The following is a 21,618-nucleotide window of genomic DNA, read 5'->3' as shown; positions in this document are numbered from 1 at the left end:
TGTTCTTAAATATTTTTTAGGAATTAACAAATTGATTATGAATTTTCTATCGATACGCAAAATACCTTGACTAGCAAGAATAGAAATCTTTAAAAGAAAAACGAAGTTTGGAGGACTACTACTGTATGATTTTAAGACTTACATAAAGCCATAATAATAAAGATAATAGGATAATAGCATAACGATAGACATATAGATCAATATAGAATGCAGAAGTAAACCCACACTCACATAGTCAACTGATTTTTGAGCAAGGCACTAAAGCAAGCCAACGAGGAAAGGAAAATCTTTTCAACAAATGGTGCCCAAACAACTGGTTATCTATATTTCATTAAAAAAAGAACCTCGACCCATGCATGACAACCTACACAAAAATTAATTCACTGTGTAGCATTGACCTAAATGTAAAAGCTAAGCACGATGACGGCCTTGGAGCGGGCAGAGATCTCTTTGACAGGACTTGGAAATTACTACACATAAAGAAAAAAATCAATAAATTGAACTTCATAAAAACAAAGAATTCTATTCATCAAAGGGCACTGTTAAATCCACTTCCAGCTGCGATGAAGTGCTAGGGGCTGGATTGACTGTCCCGCCTTAAAAAACTAGAGCAGTGGACAAAACATCTGAAACAATAGTTTTCAGACACTGGACAGCAGGCAGGGCAGGGTGGTGACCCCTGAGAGAAAGGAAACAACGCGGTGGCTGTGTGACTGCCCCACTCGGCGCCTGGGCAGGTTCCGGGCCACGGCACAGGGTGGCCGCAGGGGTCTCTCCGAGTTGAGGAGACAGCTCAGAGTCCAGGGCGGCAAAGGCAGCTGACGGGGTCAGAGCCCTGCCGAGGCAGAGGGCGCGCCGAGGCGGGCGGGAGCTTCTCCTCAGTCCTTCTCCCTCACTAATCAGCTTTCCTAACCAGGAGTGAGGTGAGAGCCCCCCAATGGGCAGCCGGATGCCCTGCAGGCGCCCCAAGCCACAGCAGTAGTTTGTCTTCCCGCGAGCCAGGAAGGACAGCTCCCCAGCGCGCGGGGCATCTGGCAGGCACCTCGGGAGGGTGTGACTCCACGGTGGGGACCGTTAGCCCTGTCGCGAAGGCTGCTCTGGGCCCACGGAAGCCTTAAAAGCAAGTCTCAAACCAAAATGTTTCCAGCCTATTTAAACACATCCCAGAACAAAGCCTGAAAATATATTTTTTTAATGCAAACATTTCATGGACCAGATAACAAAAACATCACATCCTGGCCTCCTGGCATGCAATCGTAGATAACCAGCCACTCAAAGGAGCAGGAAAATATGATCCATTACAAAAAGAAAACAAAAAATTTTAAAAATAGACTCACCAATGACAGAGGATAGAATTACCAGGCAAGGATTTTTAAATCGCTATTATAAATAAACTCAAAATGTTCTGAAAGGTCAAAGAAAAGCATGCACACAAGAAGAAAGATGAAAGTAAAGAAGGACCCAAATACAATACCTGAGATGAAGAATACACTGTCTAGAATTAATCAAAGATTGTACAACAGAGGAGAAAAGATTAGTAAATTTGAATATATAGCAATAGAAACTATTTAAAAGAAAAACAGAAGAATGAAAATAAAATAGAGCATCATTGAGCTATGGGCATTAGCAAATAGCCTGAGATATGTGTCTTTGGAGTCCCAGAAGGAAAGGTAGTGGGGAGGGACATAAAAAGTTTTGGAAACAATCAGATCAAAAACTAACCAAATTTGATGAAAACTATAACAAAGATGCAAAACTTAATAAACCTTAAGAAAAATAAACATAACAAAACCACACCAGGGCCCATTATAATTCAATTGCTTAAAACTGTGATAAGGAGAAAATCTTAAGAATTGCCAGAAGATGGTGGTGATGGTAGCACTATCTTGTGAATGTAATTAACAGCACTTAATTATATATTTTAATGTCGTGAAAGGGGGGGGATAGCCAAGGGAGAAAACGGCATGTTACATACAGAGGAACCACTATAAGAATGACAGCAGACTTCTTGTAAGAAACAATGCAAGCCATAGCACAGTGAAGCAACAGCTTTACAGTGTTGGAGGAAAAAAGCTGTCAGTTAGAATTCTATACCCAGAGGAAGAAATCTTTCAAAAACGGAGTCAAAATAGAGATTTTATAGAACATACAAAAGCAGAGAGAATTCATCACCATCATGCCAACACAAGAAGAAAAGAACAATTTTCAGGTCAAATAGAGTGACACCCAAAGTAACTCTGGATTTACAGAAAGGAAGGAAAATGACAGGAAATGGTAAATATAATTTACTACTTACCATAACTTAGGCAGAGCCCTTCCAGGTGGGTGGAGAGGTGGCACAGTGAGCTCGATCAGGAGACTGTGTAATTCCCCAGCTTTACTGACTGGAGAAAATCTCCAAGGAGGAGGGGACCCAGACGAGCCTGGTGGGCTGCCTAAGTTGGGGAGATAGAGCTGAGAATTCAGGGAAGGCAAGAATTTCCAGGGAAATGTACCAAAGACGGGTTCTCACAGAGAGAGGGAGAGAGAGAGCAAGCTCCGCAAGTCTTCAAGGGATTTTCCTCCATTTTTCAGCTGAATATCGATCAGCACATGCATGTGAGGAAATTATATTAGTCTAGAAAAAGACACACTGGAAAAGAGAAGGTAGAACAATACCTGTAGCTCACACAGACCTGGGCACAGTTCACGTCCTTGATGGCCAAAGTGAAGAAATCTTGAAATATGTGAAGCATCCATTTGAGTACTCAGTGAGGTATTCTATTAGCTATGGAATAAATTAGTCCTATACCAAAGGCTAACAAAACTTAAAATCAAGCCTGAGAAGGAGTAAATTATTTTCAAATAACTTGTCTATTTACCAGGAAAAAAACTCACAAAATATTTAAAGGAACAATAATAACAAATCCAGCATCCAACAGCCAAAATTTTTCACATTTCCTGATATCCAGGGAAAAATTACCAGGCAGGCAAGGAAGAAAAAGAAGAAAATTCATAATATGGAGGAAAACTGAACAATATAAACAAGTCTCAGAAATGATATTGATAGGATTATTTGACAAGGATATTAAAACAGGGATAACAAATCTATTCCATTTATTCAAGAAGGTAGAAGAAAGCATGAACACAATAAAAATATACAAAAAAATACATACAGAACCAAATTAGACTTTAAGAGATTAAAAGTGTAATGTCTAAAGTAGAAACCACCTAAAATGGGATTGCCAACAGACCTGGTAATGTAGAGTAAAAGAAAGGTGAATTGAACACATAAGATTAAGGAACCATTAATAATGAAACACAGAGAAGAAAAGTCAAACAAATGAAAGGAGTATCCACTGACCCAATATACATATAATTGGAGTCCCTGGAGAGAAGAGAGATGGGGAAATAGAAAAGTTATTTGGAGAAATAGTGGCTGATTATTGATTGTAATGAAAACTATCGATTCATAGATCCAAGCTCAATGTACCCCAAGCAGAAGAAACATGAAGAAAATCACACCAAGGTGCATTCTAATTAAACTGCTGGAAACTAATGTTAAAGAGTCAGTCTTAAAAACAGTCAGAGAAAACAGAAACATCACATGCACAAGAACAAAGACACAAATGCAAAGTATAAAAAGAAAAATTGCATACATTGAACTACATCAAAATTTAAAGTGTTTGTTCTTCAAAAGACACTTGCAAAAATGAACAGATAAGTCATAGACTAAAAGAAAATATACACAAAATGTATATCAAGGGAAGTGGACTTGGCTCAATGGATAGGGCGTCCGTCTACCATATGGGAGGTCCGTGGTTCAAACCCCAGGCCTCCTTGACCCGTGTGGAGCTGGCCCATGCTCACTGCTGATGCACGCAAGGAGTGCTGTGCCACACAGGGGTGTCCCCCGCGTAGGGGAGCCCCATGCGCAAGGAGCGCGCCCCGTAAGGAGAGCCGCCCAACGCGAAAGAAAGTGCAGCCTGCCCAGGAATGGTGCCGCACACACGGAGAGCCGACACAGCAAGATGATGCAACAAAAAGAAACACAGATTCCCGTGCCGCTGACAACAACAGAAGCAGACAAAGATTCAAGACGCAGCAAATAGACACAGAGAACAGACAACCGGGGTTGGGGGGGAGGGGAGAGAAATAAATAAATAAATCTTAAAAAAAAAATAGAAAGAAAGCCCAAACAAACCCAAACACTGAACACAGCCCCCAGGGCCAGGGGGCCCAGCTGGGAGACTCCGATCCCCCCGGGAGCCGCCTCCCGCCCGCCCGGGCCGTCGTCACGCGGGCGCCGCTGCCCGAGGCGTGCACCACCTCGCTGCCTCCTGATTAGGTGCTGCTGGTCGCGGCGCAGCCTCCACTTCCCCAGGGAGGACGGAGGGGGCACGTGGCCAGAGCGAGGCAGGCGGCGGAGGGGCAGCGGCGGGGGCCGGAGGACGCCCCTGCCAGGGGCTCCTTTTGACCCTGGGACCGTGGGAAGAGGCTGCGCTGCCGGCTCAGCGGGAGGGGGTGGGATCTGCGTTGGAAAAGGGCATCGGGGGCAGCCTGCTGTGGAGCGCGGGTGCGACGCGGGTGTTTTTAAGAAAGGCCGAGGCCCCCGGGGGCCGGAGGACGGGCGGCCCGCAGCGAGCCTGCCTCCTGCGAGACCTGCCCCAGCGCTGCGTGCGAAAGGCCTATGAGTTATGCAGCCGGGCAGCTGCTGGCGGAGGGACCCCCGCCGGCCCCTAGCGAGCAGCGTCCCCTGGGGCCCGCCCGGGAGTGGGCAGGAGGGGTGGCGAGAGCCTGGCAGGGAAGGGCAGCCTTCAACTCTCCCCGCAGCACGCCGAAGTCTCGAGCCCCTTCCGGAACCAGGCCATTTCCTCCATGTCCTGGCTGACCCTGCTCGAGGGAGCCCGGCCCCATCCTCGCTGTCCTGGTGAGGTGGGGAAGCTGATACCCGGACGATTGCACGGCAGGGTGATTCTTAGTAGAGAGAGAAACTGGGATGGGGAAAGAGAAGCCAGGTCAAGGATGACAGCCAGGGTGACCCAGGGCAGGGGAGATCTGAGTTGGGTTTTAAAGGATGAATAGGAGTTTGCCAAATGGTCAAGGTGGATGAAATATCCCTGGCAGTGGCAGGTGCAGATGCAGAACTCTGGGTTGCGGAGGCACTCCAGCAGCAAAGGACACGGGTGTAGGAGGGCCAGGCCAGGAGGCTGGAGGACCAGGCAGGTGCTGGTCCTGGAGGGCCTGGAATGTCAGGCCTGAGGGTTTGGAGCCTGCTCTGGAGTCGCTGGAACCATGGGGAGGGCGTGAGCAGGCGAGGGGCACAGACCTGCACTTCACAGGACGGATCGCTCAACACACGTGGAGTGACCTGGGCTGGACGACGTGGTGGAAAAGGACACAGCCCTGCCCTTGGGGGCGCCCAGGCTAGCGGGGAGAGGGCAGGGTCGGCCAGGTGCCCTGGACGTTAGGTGCTATTGCTCTCATTCGCAGAGAGGAACTCCAGGCTCAGAGAGGCGAAGGGATTCTCCCAAGATCACACAGCATTCAAGGCCACCGGAGGGTGGCTGCGGTGATCCCAGCGGCTGGAATCCACACCCTGCCGTGTCCTCTGCACACTGGCCTTGGTCTGTGTGGCCGAGGGGGTCCAGCAGGGGTGACGACACTCGACCCCAAGGTTGTAAATGCCATCGTGGCACCTGCCTCGGCTGTCGTCCCCTCAGATCCCTGGTCTCGGGTGGGGTTAGCCGTTGCCCGGCTGTGCGCAGCCACAGGGAGAGGACCCCAGGGCGAGCGGCCGACGCCTCCGGCCAGCAGCCCCGGGCGTGCGCTCGCAAGTGGAGCCGCAGCGCCGGCCAAACCTGCCGCTGGCGTGGCCCGGCCGGCAGCCTCGCTGGAGACCCTGAGCCCGGAGCACCCAGCCGAGCCGCTCCCGGGTTCTGAGGCCCAGAAACCACGTGGGCTAAAACATGCCAGTGGATGTGGCTGCTGAGCTTCGGGGTCATTTGTCACGCAGCGCCGGTGACTCACACGCTCAGCCGTGGGGGAGGCCAGGCCTGCCGGCCCTTCCTCTGCGCGCGTGGGCTCTGGCCCTGTGCTGGCCCCCCCTCCTGAGCCCACCAGCCACTGCCCTGGGCCCCCGCCTTCCGTAGGGATGGAGCCGGGGGGTGGCTGACACCCGTCGGTTACCCACTGACCCGTCCGCCCGAGGCCGTGCTGTCTTCCCGGCCACCGTACCCGGGAGCGAGGCCCCATCTCCCCTGCCAGTCCCCGCCTGGCCCACGGGCAGAAGCCTGGAGCCCCCCTGCGGCCCACCCAGGAGAAGGTTTCGTCCTGGCTGCCAGGCCCCCTGGCCTCCCCTCACCCCTGCTCGTTGCTAGAACTGAGTCGTTCTTGCCTCAGGCCCGAGTCCTTTTACAGATGGGGAAACTGAGGCAGGAGTGGCAGGAGTCCCCACTCACCGGGACTCCGAGCCGGGCCCTGGACGCTCCACCACCCATGACTCGTTCTCACGGAGCCCCTTCCCGGGACGCGGCAGGGACTTCGTGCCCAGCCTCCAGGCAAGGGCCCCGTGGCCGGCCGGGCCCCTGCTGGCTGGGGGCCAGCCCGTGGCTGAACGCGGACCCCCGGCCCCAGAGCCGCGCTGTCCCCTGCCTGCCAGCGGCTTCTGCTTCGCGTCCCTTCCTCAGCACAGGCCCCGGAGGCCTGGGCGGCCCTGCGCCCTTCCCGGCCCGGGTGGGCGCCTGGTGAAAGACCCCTCAGCCAGGCTGCGCCTGCAGCTGCTTCCCTGGGAGACCCCGAAGGCGGTGGGCTTGGCGGGGCCTGCGCTGCGGGCTGCGCTTCCGTGGGCTCTCAGGCTTTCAGCCGTGGGGGTCGGGGACCCAGCAGGTGCCGCGGTGGGTGGCGGGAGGGGCCCCGGGCGGGCCCGGCAGAGCTGACCTTCACTCACTTCTCTGTGGCCTGAGGTGGTAGGCCGGGCCTCGGGCCCACGGGGACTCTGACTGTCCCCCCTGGCCTCAGGCTCCCCCCCTGCCCTACCTGCCTCGGGCGACCTGGGGGGTGGAGGGCAGCCCCTCCTGGTGGGCAGCTGGCCCGCTGTGGCCGCACCTCTGCCCGCCCCCCCAGCTCGCGCGCTGCCTGTCCAGCTCCTGATTTGTCCCCTGAGGACCCCTTTGGCCTCATATCCCCGTGGCCCCCAGCCCCTTCCAAGTAGTGGCCTCGGCTCAACCCACTGCCTCCCCGGGAACTCACCTGCTGCCAGACGGCGAGAGCAGGTGAGGTGAGCGCTGTGCGGGGACGAGGACCGGACAGGTGCGGGCTGTGCAGGGACGAGGGCCGGACAGACGTGGGCTGGGGGCGGCTCCTGGGGAGAAGCGAGGCTGAGCGGAGACCCAGGAGGGGGCCAGGCGGGGCTGGGAGGGCACCAAGGGCAGCGGCCCCAGCCTGTACAAAGGTCCAGAGGCCAGGGAGCATGGACGGGCACGCGCTCCGGTCACTGAGGGACGCAGAGCAGAGGGCAGGGGCGGGGCAGCCCTGGAAGGCCTGCGAGGCTAGGCGGGGAGGGGGCCTGCCCTGCAGGTGAGGGAGCCCCTCCTGCTTCCCAGCCTGGGGGGTGGGGTTGAGGTGGGGCCTAGAGAACCCCTGGGGCAGGCTGTGGACACCTCGTCAAGGTGGTCGAAGCGGTCAAGGTAGCGGGGTCCCGGCTGCCCCAGCGGGCTTGGGTGGAGTGTTTGCCGGTGCTGGGAGGGGACAGCGTGGGTCGGGCAGGCTCCACAGGCGGGCGTTGGCTGAGGGGTTCTCACAGAGGCCCCGCCCTGGGAGGATGGTGCTGGGCCCACAGGAGGAAACTGAGGCATAGAGTGGGCAGAGGCCCGTACAAAGTGGCACAGTCCTCGGAGGAGCCGGGAGGACCCTGGTCACAGCTGGCTCCAGAGCGCTGGCTCTTTCCAAGACATCACCCCGTCCCCGGGCAGGTGACAACCGTCAGCCTCCCCTCCCCAGGCAGGTGATGGCCCGTCGCCACCAGCCCAGCGCGGCTGCAGGAGGCAGGGGGCAGAAGTCTCAGATGCCTCTTCAGCCAGCCGCCCCTTCCCCACCCGAGTGCAGCCTCCGGGAGGGCAGGGGCCCTGCCTGGCTCCCGGCTGGGTCCCAGGCCAGGAAAAGTGGCTGTTCCAGAGCAGGCGCTCCACGGAGGGTGCTGGACGAGCGGGCAGCCCCCTGGACGCTCGTGCCCGGGGCCCGCGGCGCTCCCCTCTGGGCCCTGCCCCACGCCGGGGCCTGGCGCTGCGGGCTGGTCGGAAGCAGCCGGGGCTTGTGGGAGGAGCGAGGGCGGTATAATGGACCCGAGTTTTTAAAGCGGTTTCAGGTTTGCAGGACGATTGCATGCTAAGTGCGGAGAACCCCCACGCGCCGACCCTGCAGCCCCCGTTACTAGCATCTTCCATTAGTGCAATTACGGTGGTTAAAACTATTGAGCCGGGGAGCCAGGGAGGCCCAGTGGTCGAGCACCTGCTTCCCACGTACAAGGTTCTCCTAAAAGCAGAACAAAACAAAGCACAACCCACCCGTTGAGCCGATGTCGCCCCATTCCTGGTAGCCACAGCCCGGAGGCTGCCTTGGGGCTCGCGCTCCGTGGGCGATGTCCTGGGGCTTTTGACAAATGCGTGATGTCACGCAGAAGAGTCCTGCCCTAAAACTCCGCCGTGCCCGCCTCTCCGTCTCCCCCGGCCCTGGAGCCCTGCCCACTGCTGGTCCTCCTGCCGCCCCCACAGGGTCGCCTCCCCCAGCACGTCACCGCGTCGGCGCCCCCAGCCCGCAGCCTTCTCGGCCGGGCAGCCTGCGTGGAATCCCGGCCGCGCGCTTCCACCCAGAGCCCGGCGCGTGCCCGGAGGCCCTGCGGGGCGGCCGGGGGCCCCGTTCAGTGATTCCTCAGCTCGCTGCCTCGTTTCTTCCCTCAGTCGCTTCGTCCATCCGTCTGTCCACTCACTCAACGACGCCCAGCCCCGACCCCCGGCGGGTGCTGGGCCAGCCTGGAACGCGCCACGAGACGCCAGCTTCCGCCCGCCCTCCCCGGGGCGCCCGGCAGGGGCCGTCCACGTGCCATCCTGAGCGTGAGCACGTCTCGTGGAAAGCGCGGGTGTGGCTCGAGGAGTGTGGGCCGACCGGCAGGAGTCGCTGCTTGGGGGCAGGGAGACGGCGTGGCGGGTGGAGGGCAAAGGCTCTGGGTGGAAGGGGTTCCGTGGGGGCCGGGGGGCCCAGGGCAGGAGAAGAGCAAAGGGGGGGGGGCAGGCAAGGGTGGACAGCGGGTCGGCGGGGGGTGGGAGGGTGCAGAGGGTGGGGCATGGCATGGGACCCTCCTGGCGCCCCGCTGTGTAACCTCGGTGAGTGATGTCACCTCTCTGAACCTCAGTCTCCTCTTCTGAAAATAGGAAGTGTGCACTGCCTGAGGGCTGCTCCCCTCCCCTGCGTGGCCCCTGCCAGGGAAACAGGCACCTGGGAGCTGGGTGGTGCCCTGGCGGCTGGAGTGGAGCTGGAGGACCCGCTGCCAGCGCCCTGGACTGCCGGGTACTGCGGGGGCTGCCGCGGACTGCCTCTGCCGGCCCGGGAAGGGTGGCTTCAGCTGGAACGAGGCTGCGCCTGTGCCACATGCCCAGCTGGCGCGGGTCCCTGGGGGAGGGGGACCCACGTCCTTGTCCACGTCCTCTCTGCCCTCCCACGGGGGGGCCGCTGGGTGAGTGACTGCCCTGCTGGGGCCTGCTGCAGCCCGCCTGGCTGGACATGCTGGACAGGGGCCAGATCGGCTCTGCCTTCCAGGAGCTTTGGTCTGAGAAGGAGACGGAGCCAGTGCGTTTGGGGTCAGAGAGCAGGGCACACATGGGCGCACTGGCCCAGCCCCGGGTGGCTGGGGGGGCTGCCTGGAGGAGGAGACGTTTCGGCTGGCTTCGTGGGCAAGTGGACTTTCATCGGGGAGTGTGTGCTGAGCCGCGGTCGGAGGCGACGGGCTGCGCTGGGGCACCCCAGGCGGCCTCCCTGCATCCTGGCCTGCGGTGCTGGGGCACCCCGGGTCCCCATATCATCTCCTGCAGCCCTGGAGAACCCCGGGTCCCCGCGTCCTGGCCTGCAGCGCTCTCTCTGCCTCTGGCTGGACCATCGGGCCCTCCCCGGCCCCCCCGGCCCTGAGCCCCTCCAGGGTGCTCCAGCCAGCCCCCATCTCTACCGCACCCTGAGGCCTTCCCTGCCTCCACCTGCCCACATCTCCGCTCCAGGCGCCTCTAGCTCAGCCTGGCCGAGTGGGGCTCTTGTCCCCAGAGGGAAGGAGGTGCCCCCAGTAAGAGCAAGGACCTCAGAGTCAGGCTGCCACCGTTGTCATCCAGGCACTGCTGCTCCCAGCTGTGTGACCTTGGGCAAGTTCCTTAACCTCTCTGTGCCCGAGCTTCCTCTTCCATCAGATGAGGATGGTTCCTTCCTGTGCAGGGCTCAGAAGTGCCGCAGGAGAGTCCACGGCCACCCTCACTGCCCAGTGCTAGCCCCTGGGGACTGCCAGGGGCCCCCCCCTTCCCCTCCTCTGCGCCCCGCCCTCCATCCACCTGGACTCCCTTCGGCCTCCAATCACCCCACCAGGTACCAGCGGGGTCTCCTAAGAGACAGGGTTCCCCTGCTGGGAGCCCCTGGTGCTGCCCAGGGCCCCGGGGGAGGAGGAGGGCCCCTCCCCGCCAGGTGCTGGGGGTGGCACCAGCTGGCCCCCCCCAGGCTCGGCCCGGCGCGCCCTCGCCACCACCCGTCCCTGCGATCCCGCTGGCTCGAAACGTCCCCCGGTGCAGAGGCTGCCTCCGGGCACGTGCCCTGCTCTCCCCGCGGACCCCCAGGCATTCGGGGGTGGTCCGCGTCCCCCAGGCTCAGGGCCACCGAGGGGCAGCGGAGGCTGAGGAGGAGGGGCGTGCGGTGGGACGGGCTGGGCGGGCAGGGGCTGCGCCCAGGCCTCCAGGACCCCACCCCGGCGGCCGGCGAGCGTCTTTCGCTGGCTTTCACCAGGTGGGCTGGGGTCTGCCTTCGGCTCACGTAAAGGAGCTGGGATTGAAGAGGGCTGGAGATGGGTGCCAGGGCGGCGGCCCCGGAAGGGCCCGGGGGTGCCCCTGGGTGCAGCGCGCTGGGTGGGGAGTGGGCGTGGAGGGCCGGCCGCCGCCACTCTCCTGCGGGGGGCTCTTCCAGAGGCCACCGGGGCCTGCAGAGGCAGGGAGCCTCGTGGCACCCGGTGATTCTGGGGTGACACTGCGGACGGGTGGGTACCAGACACAGCGCCCACCAGGGCCGGGGGACTGGGGCTGCAGGACATCGGGCTGGGAGGCTGCTGGGCAGGGGGAAACTGAGGCTGAGCGAGTGGTGCCAACCAAGACTGCGTCAGGGGCCGGGGCCAGAGGCCTGGAGCAGGCGCCTGGGGGTGGGGGCAGCGGGAGGGAGCGGGACGGAGGCGGGATGCGTGGGGGCGGCTGTGGGATCAGGGACCTGAGTGGGGTGAGCCGCCCCCCCCTCCCCGCCCCCGCCCCGCGCACGCCCCCAGACCCGGCCCGGCCCGAGGTTAAACGCTGGGGGACGCTTGGTGGCCCGCGAGGTGGCGAGGCGGGACGGAGGAGCGGGGCGGGACGGAGGGGCGGGGCAGGGGGCCTCCCTCCTGGCCTCGCCCCTGCACCCCGCCCCCACCCCGGCTGCTCGAGGGGCAGCAGCCTGGCTGGAGCTCCCGAGCGTCCTCGAGCGCGGCACCCAGGGCGCGTGCCGCCTGCGGGAGGGACACCCCCAGCGGGAGTGCAGGCCTGGAGGCACCGCGAGCTTTCTAGAAGGATCCGCATCTGCTCGCGTTTGCGTAAAGAAACACAGGAGCGCCAAAATGTCAGGTGCGATGCACGTGCCCGCCTGATGGAGGAGGTGTCGATGTGGAGGAGAGGGGTGGGGTGCGTGGGCGCCTCTTATATTTTTTTAATGTAACATTTTGTGTGATCTATGAATCTTTATAAAAAAGATAATGAAACAATTCCATTTGCAAAAGAAATTCTAAAAAAAGAAAAGCAAGCAGCGCAGTGGAAAGAGGCAGCCACGGTGAAGGCGCCGGGCCCGCAGGAGCGGGGGCGCCCCCGGAGCGGCCGCCTCTCGTTAGCGCCTCGGGGAGGCGTCTGCGCGCGGAACCGGGCTGCGCCTGCGCGGATTCCCACGACTAAAGGAGCCAAGCAGGCCCGCGCGAGGCTCCTCTGAGGACAGCGACGCCCCCGGGTGCGCGTTGTCACCTGCCGAGGCCTCCCTGGTGCGGGCCCGGGGGATACAGGTGGCTCCTGGGTGTGGGCTCCCTCCACACCAAGGGAGGGGGCCGTGGGGGGCGGGCCGGCCGTGGGCCCCACCCGGTCGTGAGGGTACCGCTTCTGAGTGAAGCGCTGGAGGGGAGGCTGCGAAGCACCCGTCTCTCCCCACCCACCCAGCTTTCCAGAAAAATCCCCTGAGGCTGCAGGATGCGCCGCAGCGAAGCCACAGCCCGGGGCCACTCAGAACCCAGGCTCCTCCGAGCAAATCAGCCCATGTGGAGCTCCGTCTGTGCAGGGGGGCCCGCCAGAGCCTGATGGTGTGCCCTCAGCCCAAGGTGTGCCGGGGACCCCTTCCCAGGTCCCTGCCGCCCACCCCCTTCTGTTCACCTCAGGCTTTTCCCAGTTTCTCAGTCAACCCTTTGCCTCTGCCTTCTGTAACAAATACTGGTCCTGAGGTGGGAATCACGAGGACTTTCTTCCTGATCAAGCCAACTCCTATTCACCCTTTAAAACCCCTAAGCCCTCTCTTTTGTGATGTCTTCCCCAGTCTCCCCAGCAGGTGCTCCTCTGCTCCTGGTGCTGCCGCATCACTCTGGGGACCTAGGAAATAACGCCGCTGCCGTCGGTTGTTTTACCTGGCAGCATACACAGTTCTAAGCCCCTTGCGTGCGTCTTCCGGGAGGGCCCGCGGGGCTGCCTGGAGATCGGGGGTCTCGGGCTGCGGGACCTCCAGGCCCTCGGCGCCCGGGGTAGGGGGCGCCTGGACGGGCGCCCGGGCTTTCTGGGTCTCTCCACCACCGTGGGCGCCTGCGGCCTCCCGTCTCAGGCGGGAGGGAGGTGACCGTTTGGTCGGGTTGGGGCCTGTGTCCGCCGTGCGGCCCTGGAGGGCGGGGCCGCTCTCTGTGTCCGGCTCTTCTCCAGGACCTGGCAGCGGCCGGGCCCCCACTCCGCTTGCCGAAGGAGGGGCGGGAGGAGGAGACCCCGTCCTGCCGTGGGGCAGCGGTGGGTTCCAGAAGGCCCAGTGGACACTTCCGGCACCATCTGCCAGGCACTGGGGGCAGCACGTGCTCCCCGAACACAGGCCACGGCCGGGGGCATGAGAGTGACTGGTGCCTCAGGGTCAGCCGGAGGCTTCTTGGAGTGGGCCCTGACCTGGCTGGGGTGGGGGGGCTTCAGAAGGGCGTGTGGGTGGCCTGGGGGGCAGCGGGCCGTGGCTCGGGGAACCCCACCTGGTTTCCCCCTGACCTGAGCCCAGTCCTTCTGGCCCCTCCTGGCCCTCCTCCCGCTCTCGTTCCCTGTTCACGCAGCCACCGCCACTGCGGGCCCCCCCTGGGCCTGGCCTGCGCTGGACATGGGCCACGGAGGAGCCCCAGCCACGTCCCAGCCCGGTGGGTGCGCAGACCTGGGGGGCCCTTCAGGGAGGGCTCCCCGTGAGCCGGGGCCTGGGAGGCCTGAGTTCTAATCCATCCTTCACTGGGCGATTCTGGGCTTTTCCTTTGTCCTTCCTGAGCCTCAGTTTCCTCCGTTAAACAGGATAAAAATAGAATGCACCTGGAGGAGACTGCAGGTGATGGAATCAGCGCATTCGGCCAGCGTCCCCTCAGGGCTCACGGCCTGCCGGCCGCTCTTGGTTCTTGGGGACACGATGAGAATGAAGCCCCCTCGCGGAGAGCGTCCCAGGGGCAGAAAACGATGGGCCAGGGAAGGCAAGGGTGGGGCGGGGTCTGCAGGCGAGCACTGCCGAGAGAGCACCGCGGAGGAAAGAGGGGTGCGCCTCGGGGGCGGCGGAGGCGGTCGGGGCCCCTCTGGAGAGGAGGCATTGCGCAGGGCCCTGAGGTGTCATCTGGGGGCACAGCAAGTGCAAAGGCCCTGGGGCACGGGCCTGCGTGGCGACGTTTGAGGAGCGACCAGGAAGCCCGAGTGCAGGAGCAGAGTGAGCGCGGAGGGCGGGCAGGGGAGGGGAGGGGGGCTGCGCAGGGGCAGGTCAAACGAGGCCGCGCACCCCACCCAGTGGCAACGCCTGTTTCCACTGAATTCTCCCAGCAGCCGTGGGAGCTGGGCCTCGGGGGTCGGGCCAGCGGCAGAGGAGGAGGCAGGAGGCTGAGCCGAGGCCGTGGGGTGGGGTGGGCGCAGCGGCCCCCGCAGGGTCCCACCCCCTCAGGCCCGGCAGGGGCGAGCACCCCTCCTGGAAGGCCCCTCGCTGAGGCCCTGCCGTCCGCCTCTCTGGCCTGGGGCGTGGTCTGGCCCCCGCCGGCCCGTGTCCCCGTCGGCTGGACACGCCGGAAGGCTTTCTCCAGCTGCGCCCCCGCCAGCGAGTGGCCGGGCTGAGGTCACCTCCCGGAAGGGCCCGGGAGTGGGCGACACGGTGCCCCCGGGCTCAGTGGCTGCTTCCTCCAGCCCCGGGCTCAGGGACGACTCCTGACCCACGGGGGTCCCCGGGCCGGAGACCCGGTCCCTCCGCTCGGCCCGTCGAGGAGGCTCCTGGGCGCTGCTGTGAGTCCGGCCTGCGCTGGGCTCCCAGGCCCTGTGGGGTCGGCCCTGGGGGTCTCCGCTTGGGTGAGGGGAGCACAAATGCTGACCCAGACCAGGATCACACAGGGGCTGGCTGTGGCTGATGGACAGGACGGAGCTCAGGAACCAGAGGAGGTTCTTGACCTTGGTGGGGGAAGGGCAGGGGGAGGGGGAGGAGTTGGGGTGCTGGAGAAGAAGATCCACTGGTTCCTAGTGAACCATAGGGTTCCATTCTGATCCTTCTACTCTCCATGTCTGTATGTCTACATGGTTACACGTCTACATACCTATGTTTATATGCCTACATGTCTACATGTCTGTATGTCTACATGCCTGCATGTATGCCTACATGTCTATATGTTGTCTATATGTATGTCTATGCCTACATGTCTGTATGTCTACATGTCTATATGTCTGTATGTCTGTATGTCTATGTAAATATGAAATTCATTACAGGAGCTGGCTCACGCAACTGGGACCGGCAAGTCCTGATTCCATAGGGCGGCTGCAAGCTGATGAAGGCTTTCAGTGACTCCCCAGGAGAAGCTGCCTGAATTAGAGACAGAAAGTCACTCTTTTGACTCCTGAAATCATCAGCGCTCCCTTTAAAGTCTTCAACTGATGGGATGAAACGTCTCTCGCCGCTGAAGGCAATTTCCTCAGTTGATTGTAGATGTAATCAGCCACGGAAGCAATCAACTGACTGAAGATTTAAATCCACAAAACAGCCTCTCTAACAATCTGGCCCCTGCTTGTTGGACCAAACAACTGGACACCATAATCTAGCCAAGCTGACACATGAATTTAACCGCCACACTATCCAGCTACCTCCATCCATCTGTCCATCCATCCATCCATCCATCCGTCTGTCTGTCCGTCCATCCGTCCACCCACCCCCACCCATCCACCGGCCCATGCACCCAGCCTTCTATCCGTCCATCCTCTCTGCCATGATCCCTCCATTCCTCGAGTACTTGTGTCCACTGTGTGCCATTCTCTCAGGGGACTAAGCAAAGTCAAACCCAGCCCCTGGCCTTGACCTCAGGCCCCAGAGCTTTACTGGATTTCCCCTAATCTTTGTTGGCCTCGCTGATGGGGCAGACAAAGGTGATGGCAGGCAATGACCACCGGGAGTGACCAGGGATGGACAGAGGGAAGGTCAGGGGCTGTGGTGCATCCGGGTGACTACGAAGGAGGCACCCAGGCGAGGGGTGGAGAGGAGGGGCTGCGGGGGGAGGGCAGGGCGCAGCCCGGGCCAGGCGGGCCGTCGGCAGCCACTGGGACTCAGGTCGTGTTGGACGAGAGCGGGTGAGGCTGCAGGGCTCGGCGGGGGCCACGCGAGGCTGGTGGGGGCCAGGCTGCAGGACGGGGGGCGGCCCTGGCAGCTCAGCCGGGGGGGCCAGCATTTGACGCTGACCCCTCACCCAGGCCCTCTGTGCGGTCGAGCTCAGTGCAGGGATGGGTGCGCTGAGAAAGAGGCCAAGCAGCCCCCTCCGGCCCCCTCTGAGAGCTCTGCAGGGCCTGCGGCCCGAGACAGCTGGTCAGGGCACGCCCCCGCCCAAGCCCCCCGACGGCGAGCCCTCTTGCGCCCCTGTCTCCTGGCCTGGCCTGACCACTCCCAGGGCCTCCCCCTGCCAGCCCAGCGAGACACTACGCCCCGCTGGCTCACCCCAGCTAGGGCCCCAAGTTCAAGGGCGCCCCTTACAGAGAGAACAGAGGGAACACAAGGACAGAAACAGAGAGGTACCGGAGGGACTGTTGGAGCCGGAGGGGCAGGTTCAGGGACTCCCGGTTGTGGGGAAGTCCAGACAGTGGTGCATTCCAGGCGGTGGCCGTTCTCAGGACAGCGGTTAGAGCCCCGGCTCTCAAGCCGGGTATTTGGGACTTGGATCCAGGCTCCGCCGCCTCCAGGCTGTGTGACACCGAGCGAGTGGCTTAGCCTCTCTGTGCCTCCCTTTGGATAGTGTCCCGACCCCGCATGGGGGACTGGGCACATCAGACACTTCGGGCGGTGTCTGCCCTCGGTGAGGGCTGTGTCGAGGTCCGCAGTGGTCACACTGGTCATCGTGCACCTTGTGGCCTGTCAGGAGCGGGACAGCCCCAACCCTGAGCTCTGAGGCCCACTTGCCCACCGGGACCCCATGCCCCTTCCCTTCCCGGCGTTGGCTTCCTTCTCTCTGACACACGCAGGGAAGAATCCGGCTGGTTGGGGCTGGATGGGGAGGGCAGTGAGGTTGACAGGAAGGGCCTCGGGCCGCGGGTGGAGGGGGTCCCAGTGTCACTGACCACTCGGGACCCTACGGGAGCCTCCGGTGGATGAGCTCGAGGAGGGACCTTCAGGTGTGCATGTGTGACCCTGCACCCAGATGGGCAGCCTTGGGCAAGCAACATCGCTGTGTGCCTCGGTTTCCCCATCTGTAAATGGGGCCCACAGCCACACCGCTCAGCTTATTTGGCTGGTGGGGGGGTGAGTGTGTGGGTGGTGCTCTGGGTGCCTGTCCTCCAGGGAGCACTCCCCGGGAGCCCCAGTGGTCAGTGCCGGGGCAGCTGGACGGTCGTCTCGGGTATTCAGCCTTCCCCCCCCCTCCAGTGGAGACAGCTTGAGGAGGTGCCAGCTGAATGCAGATTTTTGACAGGCAGATGCAGGTTTCAAATCGCATTGGTGATGATCTTCTAATTGGCCTTGAAAGGGGGTGTTTGGGACCGCTGGCTCCGAACCCGGCGGCCTCTGGTTGACAAGCTGCTGTCAGAAACTTAACAAGCCTCGCGTTTTAATGGGCCAAGGTTCTGCCAGGACCAGGTCTGGGGGTAATTAGGTCCTTCCAGGCCACCCAGAGGGACACTGATGAAACCGTCTCCAAGTCTGTGTCCAGCTGTGGCCATGGGCGTCACCTGCAGCCCTCCCCAGCGACACAGACTCCCACTGTTGGCACGAAATCGCCAGTGTCTGGGGCCCACGCACACCCCGCTGGCCGGTGACATCACCCGGGCGAGCCCTGGGGACCGGGGACCCTGGCCTGACCCCCCTCCCCGCCAAGAGTCCGGCGCCTGCTGGAGGCACCTCCGCTCGCCGGCCCCTGGCTGCTGCGCAAATCAGCAGCTGCTGCCTCCCTGGGTCCCAGATGGGCTCCGGCGCCGTGGACACACAACGCTTTCTGCTAATTAAAATCAGGTTTTGACATTTGGGCCCTTCTGCCGGAGACGGAAGATCACGCCTGGCTTCCTTGGAGAACTGAAGTGTCAGTCCTGCCTAAACACGGGGCACCAGGCAGCTGAGCCTTCCGGCTCCAGGCACTCGGAAGCTTTTATTTATTTATCGGATTCATTTGTACTCCCTGCCACGCTGCAGAGAGGGTTTGGGGTGGCATAACAAGTTTGTCTAGAAATGGAAACACACACGCGCACACACACAGAGTCCTTGGGCCAGAAAGGAATTCTGTCTGAGCCCTTCGAGCTGTGTGTCCTCGGGCAAGTCACCTCACCTTTCTGAGCCTCAGTTTCCCCATCGGTGCGCTGGGTGCTTCCAAAGCCTTCCCCGCGAGACTCTGCTGAAGGTTAAATGAGATCATGAGATAAAATACTCTCCCCGCTCAATAGCTGTGTTCAAAACAGGCTTGTAGAGAGTGAGTCGTGAAATCAGAACGGGGAAGTCTAAGGATCGGAGGGCAGGGCCCGCCATGGCCTCCCCCCTGCCCCGCCCCACCTGCGTGGCGTCCCTGGAGCCGCCCAGGCCTGGCACCGCCCCACGCCCCTGTCCCCGGCCAGAGGTGGTCAGGTCGGGACAGGGCCCTGATCCAAGCGAGCACAGGGACAGAGGCGGTGCCCACTCTCTCGGGCTGCGTGCGCGCCGGCGGCCACTCGTCCTGCCCGGGAGGGCAGGGCCACGAGGCCGCGGGCTGAGCCCCCGCTAGTCTTCCTGGGCCTCCGCACGTCCGAACATAAATGCCCACTCGGCGCTTGGGAATCAAGAGGGGAAGGACTGGGGGTGGCCGGGGACGGGCAGAGGGGCAAGACTGGGGGTGGCCGGGGGCAGGCAGGGGGGCCGGGGCGCGGGCCAGGCGGGCTCCGGGCTTTCTCGCGCTGGGGCAGAAGCGTCGGGCTTCCTCTCCTGGCTATGCCCAAGGAATCGAGCCAGGGCCTGGCACGCGCGCCACACCACGGCTCCGGAGGCGTCACTGCGGCCGCGCGCCCGTCGGCAGCCGAGGGCTCAGCGGGCCGTGCTCGTCCACGCGGGGGAGTGTCAGCCGTCAAGGAGCGAGGCTCTGACCGGGCTGCAGCTCGCAGGAACCTGACGCGTTGTGCTGAGCGGAGAGAGCCAGGGAGAGAAGGACAAAGGCTCTGTAACGAGCAAATTCCTGGAGGCGGAAAATACCTGCTGGGGCACGGCGGTGGGCGGGGAGAGGGAAGGCGGATGGAGTTTCCGCGTTGGGGGGGGGGCAGGGAAAGGCTCGGTCACGGGGTGCTGATGGGAGCACTCGTAAATGTAATTAATGCCCCGGAACCGTATGCTTGAAAGTGGTCAAAATGGCAGCTTTCATGGTATTTCTGTGTTGCCACAATATACTTTTTTAACAACAGGCAGAGGGGAGCAATTCCTCAGGCCGTGATGGAAGGGAGAAGGGGTAGGAGCTTTTTTGCCCTGGGCGACAGGCACCGTAGGGGACCCGGGGCCCCCTGGCTAGGTGTCAGCGCGTCTCTGCGGCAACGGCCCGTGGCTGCCTCCTCTCAGGGCCCTGCCACGCGCATCCTTCGAGGCCAAGAGAAGGCAGGGGGGCTGCGGCCAGGGCCCGAGCCGTCGAGGGGCAGCCAAGCCCGGGGCCGGGCGGGCCGCTCGGCTCCAGGTTCTCGCCTCCGCCCGAGGGCACCGGACGCTTCCCCTGCTGCGCCTCCGCCGCCTGGCGCCTGCTCAGCCCCGCGGCCGCCTCCCCGTGCGGGCGCCTGTCTCCCCCGCTGGCCTGCGTCTGCGGCCTGCGTCTGCCCCCCGCGCCTCGGCTCCCCTCCCCCAGCGGCCGGCCGAGGCGCCTTCAGGGTGAGCCCCAGCAGCCGCGGGGCGCCACCTACCTCGGAGTGAAGGTCAGCCGGCGCCCACGAGGCCCCCGGGACCCCTGCCTGGCCTTCTCCCACCCCCCGGCGCCCCGGGCTGAGCGAGGCCCCACGGGCATGCCCACCGTCCATCCAGACGCGCCCGATGGGGCGCTGGCTTGGGGCTGCTCTCTGCCACTGGGACGTCCGGCCCATGGGGCGGCCCGTGTCCACCTGGCACAACACCATGTACACGGCGGGCACCGGGGTCTCAGCGGACCAGGGCTGCAGGAACAAAGCGCCACGAACCGGAGGGCCGGGGCCGCAGAAGCCCCCTCGGAGATCCGGAGGCCGGACGCCGGGAACCGAGGGCCCTTCCGTGCCTCCAGCTTCTGGGGCTCCCGCGGTCCTGGGCTCCTGGTGCGTCCGGCAGGCTCTGCCCTGGGTCACAGGCCCGCCTCCCTGCTGTCCATCGTCTCTTCTTACGAGGCCGCCGTGACTGGGCGGGCCCACGCTGCGCAAGCCCGTCCTCACTGTGACTGGGCACACCTGCAAGGACCCTAGTTCCCGGGCAGGGAGTGACGTCAGCATGCCCTTCGGGGTGACGCGGTTCAGCCCCCGGCGGGACGTGCCCTGGAAGTATCTGCAAATTTCTCTCCCCTTCTCCCCGCCCCCCCTTGTCTGCTCTCTGTGTCCATTCACTGTGTGTTCTTTGTCTGCTTGCATTCTTGTCCCCGGCATTGTGAATCTCTGTCTTTTTGTTGCGTCCTCTTGCTGTGTCAGCTCTCCATGTGTGCAGCACCACTTCTGGACAGGCTGCGCTTTTTTCATGCCGGGCGGCTTTCCTTACGGGGCGCACTCCTTGTGTGTGGGGCTCCCCTATGCAGGGACACCCCTGTGTGGCAGGGCACTCCTTGTGCAACATCAGCACTGCGTGTGGGCCAGCTCCACACGGGTCAGGAGGCCCTGGGTTTCTACCTTGGACCTCCCATGTGGTAGGCGGACACCCTATCCATTGGGCCAAGTCCACTTCCCATCTGCAAATTAAAGGAAGGACATGGGGGCCTTTGATTCACAGGCATAGACACAGGCGCTTAGGGGAAGAGTTTTGCCAAAACCCTTCATTGGAGTGCAATAAGCATATAAAAAGTGCCCTAACCCAAGCGTGCCGCAGGAGAGTGCTCACCCACGGAAGCAGCGCCCAGGCCAAGAAAGTAAACCCGCCGGCACCTGCCGTCGCACTGCTTCCAACACTACAGCTGAACTGGTCGGAGCCCCAGTGGGTTCAGCCCCTTGAACGCTGCTTGACGGTGGTCACGAAGCGGCACGCCAGCCTCCACGTGGCCGGCAGCCCTGCTCCTGAGGATAGCGCAGCAGAAACGTGCAGATTCCTGGCAAAGGAATGTGTCAGAATGCTCGTGAGAGCCTTAAGTAGGAGAACCCGGCGCTCACCATGCAGGATGGAGAGCACTGGGTGCAGCCGCAGACGGGCACAAGGCGGGCGATCGTGCAGCAGGTCTCACAGATGATGTGGGTGGGACACGGCGGTCAGCAGATGGCCAGCTGCTGGAGGCCGTCCGTGCGCCGTGCGGAAGCGCGTACTCAGAGCAGCGGTGCGTGACGCACGTAGGGTTTTCTTTTGTTTCTCTTCTTCTTTAGATTTATGCTTTTACAAATTTGGTGTCTCTCTTAGGGCTGTTGCTTGGACCCAATCCGGTCACCTCTGCCCACGTTCCAGGGGTCACGGCAAGTCCCGTGGCTGAGCTGCGAGTCCGGGAAGCAGGGAAGTCGACTCTCCCTGCACGGGGCCCCGGCAAGG

This window comes from Dasypus novemcinctus, chromosome 12 (genome assembly GCF_030445035.2).
Source record: "Dasypus novemcinctus isolate mDasNov1 chromosome 12, mDasNov1.1.hap2, whole genome shotgun sequence".
NCBI lineage: Eukaryota > Metazoa > Chordata > Mammalia > Cingulata > Dasypodidae > Dasypus > Dasypus novemcinctus.
The sequence above is the reverse complement of the archived record's forward strand: the minus strand, read 5'-3'. Positions refer to the sequence as shown.